Genomic DNA, 10,127 nt, shown 5'->3' with positions numbered 1-10,127 from the left:
CCCACTGCCTGGCTGAGAGTGCTCTGTGGGCTTCAGTTTACCCACAGTACAAGGAGGAAAGAAATAGCTTTCCAGCCAAACGTTCACAATGTCGTCCATTACCATCACGCATTCACTCAACAAACACTCCCTGGGCCCTCAGGGGTAGGTGGCTGGAGCACAGACGCAGAATCAGACGTACACCAGGGCCTTCTCTCCACCCCTACCGGCGCACAAAGTGGCTTGCAGGTCTCTGAGGCAGAGCGTGACAGACGCTGGACTCTGAGGAGTAAATAAAATCAATGTGAAACCACTTTGAAAGTTAAAAGCACAATTAACGCTGGAGGCTCCGACGATAAGGACAGTCACGGAGCGGGTCCTGTCGCCGGCCGGGCAGCGGCTTTCCTGTGCTGGCGCGTGCGGAGGAGAGCGAGAAGAGGACCCCCGGAGCCGGGCCAAGCCTGGCGGCCGCGGCGCCCACACCTAACTCAATTACAGAGCGCGCGTGCCAGGCGAGCCCAGGCACCGGTTCAAGTCCTCGTCTCCCCAGCGGCAGGAGCCCGCGGAGAGCGCGTGTCCTCCTCCTCCGATTAATCAATTACACCCTCGCGGTGTCTGCAGCCCCGGGCTCTCCTGTCCGCAATGAAGCCACGCGAGCGCACCAGCACACGTGCCCCTGTGCACCCCAAGCCCTTGGCTAGCGGCCCCCGCGCACCACCATGAGCCCCTGTTCTCTCTCACCGTGCACCCCGTGTGCTCCTCCCCCTGCCCCAGCCCCCGCCCGCCCCAGGGGCACGCGGGACCCCGGGGGTCACCCTCAGCTTCATCCGGTGACGGGGCCTCCATCTCTGCTCTCGCTGGCACCCGGACTCCCGTCCGTGTTTCCACCAGGAGGGGGTTGGGGTGGTTCTGGGATCCAGGAAGGAGGTGGGGCGCAAGGGGCTGCCGCAGAGGCTGGTGGGAGTGGAATGACCCAGTCCGAGTCCTGCTTCCGCGGGAGCTCTGCGCCCTGACCCCGCCATGCTGCCGCCTGGCCGGGTTTTGTTCCCAGCCAGGCTCACCCGGGTCCCCTGCCTGTCCCCGCGGCGTGACCCCACCCCGCCCTGTCCTCTGAGCGACCCGGCACTCCGCATCCATCCAGAATAGACCGAGTGTGGAAACTGAGGCCCAGAGGGGGGCACCCAGGTCCCTGCCGATTTCTAATGCTTGCCGACGTCGGCCACCTGCTGCCTGCGGTCTCCGCGCCCCACTTCACGGCTCCCTGGGTTCCTCCTGCCCCCCGCGAAGCCGGCGGCAGAAGATGCCGCCCGGTGTGCAGCCTCCAGCGGGAGCCCAAGGAGCGCGGGGCAGCGGGGCGGCCTCGGGTGTGATGCCGCCCGGAGCCAGAGCCGAGGCGGCCGCTGCGACCTCCTCAGCGCGCCCGCCCCCTCGGGGGCCTTGCTCCGAGCTGGTGGGGACCAGGGCCGCGCCGCTGGGCTCCAGGAGAGGACTTGGCGTTGGATCGCAGCTCGAAGAGCCTCCTCTAGCCTCTGTTTCCCCTCCTGAGCAGGAGGCGCTTGGATGCCATGATGCTCTAGCCCTGCGGGCTCTTTTCCTTCTGTTCCGGTGGAAGGGCCTGTGCCCTCTGCCCACCTCCGTGCCCGTGGCGTCCCAGCGAGTGGTCTGCGCCTCTGCCCTCAGCGGTTCAGGTGGCCGTGCCGCGCCTGGACCCGCCGGCCTGGGGTGCAGGGGCTGCCGTCACGCACCCGGCCTCCTTCCTGCCGCCGCGTCCCTGCAAATAGCCCCTTTATTAAACCCTCCCCGGCGGAACCATCCTGCCGGCGCCATCTGCTTTCTCAGAGCCCCTGCCCGACTCGTGCGGGCCTCCCAGCACGGCTGCTCCCGGGCCCTCTTAACTCAAGCTGCCGAGTGGGGAGGGGAGGGGCTGGGCACAGACCCGGGCCGAGCCTGTCCTGGCAAAGGCAGCGGGCTGTGCGTGCTGCCGCCCCCGGTGGCCACACCTCCGTGGCAGGCCGCAGGGTTGCATGTAAGGGGCCTGGACTCGGACCGCCCTGCCCTGAGCGTCCTGTCTCCGTGTGCGCATCCCTTTCTGGTCCCGATGCATCTCCAGCATCCTTGGATGGAGGCGAAGCCAGCGCCGGGCCCTGAGCACCTCCTGAGCACCCTCACTTTTCCTGGCTAGCCCAACGTTCCTGCCGGGGAAGCAATGCTGGCCCCGGGGCCTTTGTCATCCCCAGCTCACCTCTGATGCCCGCACCCCTGCTCCCTTCCTGTGTGCAGAAGGTGCTGAGAGGCACCGAGCGTGCCGGAAATGCCTTTCTCTCCTTAACAGGAAAGCAGAACCAAAGCTCCAAGCAAACCGGAAGCCGTGGGGAGACTGTGAGGGCAGAGCCCCCCCTGCAAGGTCTGGAGGTGCCACAGGGCCCTGTGCTGGCCCTGGGCAGCTACGGCTGGAGGGGAGCCACTCGTGGAGGGGAGCAGGAATGAAATAAATTGCAGTCTGAGATAATTGGCCCATAGGAGAGAAGCAGGAAAAAGCCACTGAAAGGAAACTTATCAAGGAATCGATATGGAGGGTTTAAAGGCTGAAGGCAAATCTTTGCAGGGAGGAGCGGCTCCCCAGGCTTACAAGACCATTTTCCATCGCAGAGTCCACCCCTCCTCCAAGCCCGACGCTTCCCCTCCATCCTTTGTGAGTGGCACAGTTCAGCGTCACAGATGCCACTGCGGATCCCGGTCTGCCCTGGCTCGCTGGGAGCCCTGGGGCGTGGAGGTGAATTTTCAGGGGAAGGGTGACTCTGCGGCCCTGTGGGCAGCCCCAGGGTGGAGGCGGAGCGCAGCTGGGCTTCAGACCCAGTGGGGTTCACCCCGGCTCGGTATGGAGTTATATGGACAGGGCTGGGTCACAGGGGAAAGGCGGCAGGAGAGGCTGCCAGGGAGCTGCGCTGGGGCGGCCTCCTGGGTCCCCCAGCTCTCTGGCACTGAAGCCTTGAGCAGAGGGCCGCCCTGTTCCCAGCGCAGGTCCAACCTCTGTGACACGGTGTCTTCCCTGTCCCGGTCTGTGGGCTTTGTGACTGGACCTGAGACTGAGCCTCTGAAACAAGGAAACCTGGGCCTGACGCCACCTGTCTTCCCAGCTCGGTGCAGGCCGCTCTCCAGCACCCTCGTGCTTCTCCGTCAGCTCCTTGCTGTGTGATTCTCAGGGAACTTCTCGACCTCTCTGGGCCTCAGCATCCAGCCTAGCTCTGTGTCTGGGAAAGGAGCCCTCCCAGCTGGAAGGGTAGGAGGAGGAATGGATTTTTGTTGTTGTTGTTGTTGTGACTGGGAATCGAATGCAGGGCCTCATGCTTGCCAGGCAGGTGCTGTGCTGCTGAGCTAAATCCCCAGCCCTGAAATGGACATTTCTAGGCAGGGGTCAAATTACAGTACATTGTGAGGAGATTGGACTTCAAAGATATATATTTATTGTTTTATTAGTACGCATTTTCTTTTTTGGGGTGGCTACTGGGAGTCGAACTCAGGGCCTTGTGCTTGCCAGGCAGCTGTTGTCCTGCTGAGCTATATGCCCAGCATATTGGCATGTTTGTGATCCACAAGAAACGTGCATATCATGGGAAGTTGGAACAGCTACATCCTGCACCTTAGCCCTCCCTTACTTTCTCCTCCCCTTCCTTCCCTCCCTGCTGCTCCCGTCCCTAGATCCTCTCCCCATCGAAACTTGAGTTTGGGTACCAAGCTGTACTGTGTGTGCAAGCATGCTTGTGCGTGTGTGTGTGTGTGTGTGCACATGTATACACACATGTATGTGCGGCTGCAGGTGTACAAGGCACAGGGACAGGGGTCAGATGGGGCCTGGCGTCCCCTGCTGTCCATGCCCAGTGGGAGCCTGGCTGCAGACAGCTAGGTAGGGCTCCCGAGGTGCAGAGCGTCGCCATAGGAACAGCTCGGGCTTCCGAGCGCTGCTCAGAGGAGCCGGGCGCTGGGGGAGGTGGGCAGGCGTGGAGGGGGCTGCTGCACGCTGAATGTGGTCTGCACACAGCTGCTACCCACATGCCTAGTGCAAAACCTGCGGGTGCTGGTGGGGAGGGAGTGAAGTAAGACTTTTGGGGCCTCCACTTTCAGAAATGCCCATCCGGGAGGCCAGCAATCCCGGGACCAGAGACTAGAGGTAGCGAGAGGACGGCAACGGCTGCAGACGGCTTCGTGGTGGCCAGTTGCTAGGACACAGGGTCTCTCCGAGGGGCCCACGGTAACTCAGAGAGCACTTTGTGCTTCATTCATTTATTCATTAATTCTCTTAATCCATAAACACCTCCAAGGCCATGGTGCAGGCTGCTGGCTGTGGGACATGGGGCTGCAGGAGCTGCTCTGGGGATGTTAGGGTCAGGTGCGTGTGCAAAATCCACTAATATCAGACAGGAAGAAGTGTCCTAAGGTGGCTGCACCAGGACCCAAGGGTGCAGGGCAGAGGCCTGCATTGCAAGGACCCTGCAGGCCCAGGGAGAAAGGCGCGAGCTTCATCTCTCTCTCATTTTCCGGTTCCACCCTCCTCCCTGGGGACAGGGCTGTGGTGTTCTTTCCAGAAGATCTCTAACTCTCACACAGAGTATGCCAAAACTTTTGCTTTTGTATGTAATTGTGTGAACATGGTAATGTTTCCTTACAAGTAAGAGAATACAGCAACAGAGCATCTTAAATTCCTCGAGAGCAGTGTGCTTTCACAGCCTTAAACTTGACAGAACTCCCTGCCAACAGATTTTGGAGGCCGAGCCACCAGGCATTCGCCCCGTTGTATAGACACAGACGCGGGGAGGCAGCGAGGTGAGGATTTGGCTCTAGCTGCCCCTAAAACTCCTAGCCGGGGGCCAGGACAGAGCCTCTCCTTGCAGCGACTCCGGCCTGGAGAAGATGTTTTTCCTCTTGTTTCTCTTGGATGCCTGGCCCTCTGCCTGCACCTCTGGTGAGCTCCACGGCTCTGCCCCCACCCAGGAAGGGAGGTGGGCGACACTTGTCAGGACAGGCGTGGGCGGCTTGGCTGATTACCAAGACTCGGCATCAAGCCTGGGCATGACGCATTTGGAGGTCGACCCTACAAATGTGTGAGGAAAGGAGGGATCTCTTGCTCTGCCAGGGGAGGGGGGCTGTAGAGCATTCAAGAACAGTTAAGACAGCCGGCGTGGTGGTACGCACTTGCCATCCCAGCTACTCAGGAGGCTGAGGCAGGAGGATTGGAAGTTCACATTCAGCCTGGGGAGCAGCTGGGCATATAGGTCAGTGGTGCAGTCCTTGTCTAGCATGCATGAGGCCCGGGGTTCCAGCCCTAGCGCCTCCCCGCATGCACACACACGCACAAAAGCAGATTTACGTCCAAAATGCGAAAGATTTTGCATCATTCTTCCAGCATCATACTCCCCCACGCTAATTCTGCCTGAACTAATGGAACAACCTATACTTTTTGTTTGAGATGAGATCTATGCTGCCCCCCGGCTGGGCTGCAACCCTTTGGCTCAAGCAATCCTCCTGCTTCAGCCTCTCAAGTAGCTGGGATTACAAACACACACACCATGCCTGGCTCTCAACCTCCACTTTCTAGCCATCACACACCAGAATGTGTGCACTCCTACCCAAGCCCCCTACACCCTAACCCAGAAGGTCCCCCTCATCTGACCATCACTCTGGAGAACTCCTATGCATCCTTCATGCTCCACCAGCAATCACCCCTCCAAGAAGTGTTTTCTTCCCTTCCCCGTTTGTGCCTGGCACCCCCTGCTTGCCCTGCTCCCAGCACTCACCTCTGAATCTCAGAGGTGTCCAGGAATTAGATCTCAGCCTCAAAACCTCCGAGCAACACCATGGGAGCTATCACCACACCCTCACCTGGCAGAGCCTCCGACACACAGTAGGTGCTCAGCTGCTGCTGGACAGCTGTGAGACTCCGTTCAGAGAGTTAAGCTTCCATTTTGTGGAAAATTAACTTCTGGGAATTTCTGATCACTGAAGAATGATTGTACTGCATGGGCGAGTGAAATGATGAAAAGACCCCCCTTCCCTCTGGTCCCCCCATTTCCTTTGTACTGGCTGGGGGGGGTGTCTGTGCCGACCAGGTGTGGGAGGGGCGAGGCATCATCACTAACCCTTCTGGAGACCCCAAGAGCGCCCCACCGGAGGCATGACTCAGGGGCACCCTTTAATAGAGTCACTGGATTGATGATGAAGACAATTAGACTTGTGAACCCGACATCCACGTCGATCCCTGGCAAGGAAGGAAGCGTCAAGTCTATTTTTGAATCCTATCACCGGCGATGAGAAATCTCCGGGGTCTGAGCGGAGGTGACACCCTGCAGGCGCCAACAGTAAATATGGACTCAGACAAACGACTGTCTTGGATGCTAGCTATTTTCCTTCCCAGTGACAGAGCCACGGGACCCGAGGAAGCCAGGCTCCTTGTCCTCCGCGGCTCACGTAGGCTTGGGAACCGCGGGACACCTGAGGGCTGTGAGCACCTGGAGAGCCGGGGAGCACGCCCGGTGCTGTCACGCACCCCCGCAGGCCCCACGTGAAGCCCACATCGCGTGTGCCTCCGTGGCGGTGTTCCTGGTTCCTACACAGAACCCATTTGACACTGAAGAGCTTTCTCTCCGATTGAACTTGGAACCAAACCCCCGTGTCTGGAGCCTAAATGTGCCCTGGTGTGCCCCTCATGTCCCTCCATCCTCCGCCCCTAGGCCCCCACCCCTTGGCAGAAAAAAAGATAATTTATTTCTCTATTTCCAATTTCTTCCCGACAGGAAGAATAATCCAAGGGGGGCAGCTTCGATCTCTTTGGTGTCTGCACAAAGCTCTGGAAGTTCCAAAATACCAAGCTGTCCCTCACTACCCCGGGGACTGGAGAAAAGCCCAGGAGCCTCCGCTTCTCCTTCTGGCCCTCTTCGCTGTTACCACCCCCCCCTTGTCTGAGCAGAGAGCTGGGCACTTGGCTTCTGTGCAGGGCCCAGGTTCGAGTCCCAGCTCTGCTACTCCCTAGCCCTGCGTTAGCACCACCAGCCTCTGGTCCATCTCAGAAGTGTGGGACGTCGCTGGGGGAGCTCCGATGAGAAGCAGGAATCAGAATCCTAGGGGGAGTTGGGCTGCTTGCTAGGGAGCCCTGCGCCAGAGGGTTTGATCCCCTTCCTGTCTGGGACCAGGGACCCAACCCTGGTGGCCCGAGGGTGTTCCTCGACTTGGAGAACAGCGTGAGACAAGCGCGCTGCTGTCCTCCGGGTGGGAGGGTGGGAAACGCGCCATGTGTGGGGAGGGGGACCCAGGTGGCCTCGGTCTGTGTGATGTGACACCAGCAAAGACCAGAAGTGCGGGGCACAGACACCTTGGATCACCATTCTGTCTATGTAGAAACAGAGGCTCGAGACAAAGATCTAGGTCTAGGTGGGGTGACGTCCCCACAAATCCCACGACCTGCTCCACTGGGTCTTCAGAGGCCCCTGATCAGCAGTTTTGTTTTAATGGAGAGCCCAGCAGTCTGCTGCTTGGTAAGGTGGGTCAGGATTTAGAAAGGCCTGGGGGAGGGGAGGAAGGGACGCCAGCTCCGATGGCCACTGCCCGAGGGGGTCCCGGGCCGCAGAAGAGCCCTGAGCCCTGCTTCCGATGGGCAGTCTCAGCTAGCTGTGCAGGCCACACCTTGCCACATCGTGGTGACCAGGGGGCAAATTGTGTCCAGGAGGGGCTGCAGGGCTCACTTCCACTGGCCCTGGATGGGAGCAGAGGGAAAAGAGAGATTCGCAGATAGAGGAGGGGGCCCCCAGTCTCCAGCTCCCAGGATCTGCACTAGAATAGCAGCCGGAGCTGACTTCTCCCCGAGGGACTAGATTGGCATTTTCATCCTTTCTGTGCAGCCTTAGAGCCTATGACAGTCCCCAGTCTCCCCTCCCTAACGCTCCTAAGCTACCCTTTCTCAGCGTCTGCTTGCTACAAAGAAATCTCCAGCCTCCTGAATGCATAAACGCTTTATTGAGACCAGAGAAAAACCAACATAAACCTCCCTGGCTTGTAGGTGCTGTCAAGAGAAGCCCCCTCCCTCCCGAAGCAGCCACCAGGACCCTGCCTGTCCCCCTCCCTTCAGCTGGCTGGGGCTGACTGCTGGGCTGCAGACTAGGAGAAAGGGCCGAGGGGACTGTAGCCAGGCCTGTAAGCACGGAGGTTTTCTGCTTACAAAACCCCAGCTCCCTTTGGGGATAGGCATGTCATCTTTGCTTATAGGCAAGAAAAATGCTCAGAGAAAAGGCAACCGACCAGGGGCCCCCAGCAGGCAGGGGATGGAGCTGGGGTCCGAGGACAGTGCCCACTGCCTGGGGAGCGCCTTTCTGAGACATTTCCATGCTGACTCCCTCGGTGAGGATCCACCCCTCATCGCCTTTCCAGAGCTGGGGAGGGCAGGGGTCAGAAGGGTCCTGGGTAGGGGAGAAGAGTCAAGGCGGGGTCCCTCAGCTGCTCCTTCAGGGCTCTGGCGGTCCTCCAGCTGCCCTTGTGGCTTGAGCAGGAGCTGGGAGCCCTCGCCCACATGGCAGCCCAGCCCCGAGGTCCTCCCACCTCGCTGGGCTTCTGGCTGAGAACCCAGCTCTTTCCCGAACGGCCTTCTGGGTGGGATAATTTTGGAAGCTGAAGTCAGGGGCCTTGGAAGGAGGAAGAGAGGACGGAGTGTCAGGGAGACCTTGGTGAGCTCCCACGGTGCTGTGGCTGGCGGGACCTCCGGCTGGAGAGACCCCCGCCCGACTCCTTGCTGGCTTACATGGGAACAGAGCAGGGCCTCGGAGACCAGGAGGCTGCGGTGGGCACCGCACTGCTCCCGCCAACCCGCCTCCAAAACCACTCCTCCCGGTGGAGTCCGCTGCAGAGAAATCTGCGCCGAGACAGGTTGCGCCAGAGGGGGGCCGCCACACCTGTCTCCATCTCCTGCTCAGCACTGGCCCTGGGGGCTCCTCCGGCCCTCCCCTAGCTAGGCCCTAAAATGCCAAGAGTGTCCTGAAACTTGCCAGGGCGTGGGCAGATGGCCCTGAGGCCAAAACACCCACCTCTGGTTCAAAGAGGCAAAACCCCTCCTCCCCCGCATGGCGGGGGGAAGGGGCTGTGGCTGGGTGCGCAGCCGCTTCCGGGTACCTGGGATCTGTATGTAAATTAAGCACCAAAGAATGACCCATCCCCAAATCCTGACTTCCTGGGTTCCAGGAGGTCGACAACTCTAACCGCCCCTCCCTCCCCCTCTCAGTCCGCCCAGCGTCTGGTTGGGGGAGAGGGATGCTCCCAGGCCAAGCCTCCTCTCCCAGCAGGGCTCAAAACGGAGGCTAGGGGCTGCTGGGAGGGAGGACAATGGGGCCATCGCCAGGAGCTCTGCAGGGGGAGGGTATACGGTGGGGTCCCCAGTGTGGCCGGAATGCTGCTTTCTCCCTGTTCAAGTGTGTGTGTGTGTGTGTGTGTGTGTGTACACACGTGTGCATGAGCGCAATGGTGAGACTCAACATGTGTCACTGTGGACAAAGGGTTCCTGTTGTGCGTGTGTTGGGGGAACTTGCGCGCTGGACAACTGCAGATGTGTGGTTTTGTAAGCGTTTCACCAAGCGTGTGTGACGCATCAGTTTTGGAAGCTGAGCGTGTGCTTGTGACTGTCAGGTGTGTGCTGGTGCCTGTGTGTGACAGCCCCTGAGTTTACCTCTGGGCGTGAGAAGGGCCCTTCCTGTGGCACAGGCACGAGCGCACGGTGCCGTGTGTGCAGGGCGCACCTGTGTGTTGTGTCGGGGTGCACGTGCTCCGGCGTGCGCGGTGCTGCCTGCGCCGCTGTGACCTGCGGCTGGGCGCTGGCGCGCTCGGCTCTGGCTGTGTGCGGCTCCGAGGGGTCTGCACTTTCTGCGTCCTCATGGCGGAGGAGGAGATCGGGGGAACGAGGCTCTTTCTGGTGGTTTTTCTGAGTGCGTGTGTGGTGATGTGCGTGGTCCACGTCGTGGTGGTGTGCATTTGTCTTCTCCTCGGCATCTGAGCCCCGGCAGGCGTGCTCCGGACCTCGGTGAGAAGTGCTCCTGCGCGCGTCTCCGCACCGCCGGTGCGCGGAGCGGTCTCCCGGGGGTCCGCGGCCCGGGCGCGGCTCGGCTCCGGCGACCCCC

Source organism: Chinchilla lanigera, unplaced genomic scaffold (genome assembly GCF_000276665.1).
Source record: "Chinchilla lanigera isolate Chin_1 unplaced genomic scaffold, ChiLan1.0 scaffold00226, whole genome shotgun sequence".
In the NCBI taxonomy this organism is placed as follows: domain Eukaryota; kingdom Metazoa; phylum Chordata; class Mammalia; order Rodentia; family Chinchillidae; genus Chinchilla; species Chinchilla lanigera.
The sequence above is the reverse complement of the archived record's forward strand: the minus strand, read 5'-3'. Positions refer to the sequence as shown.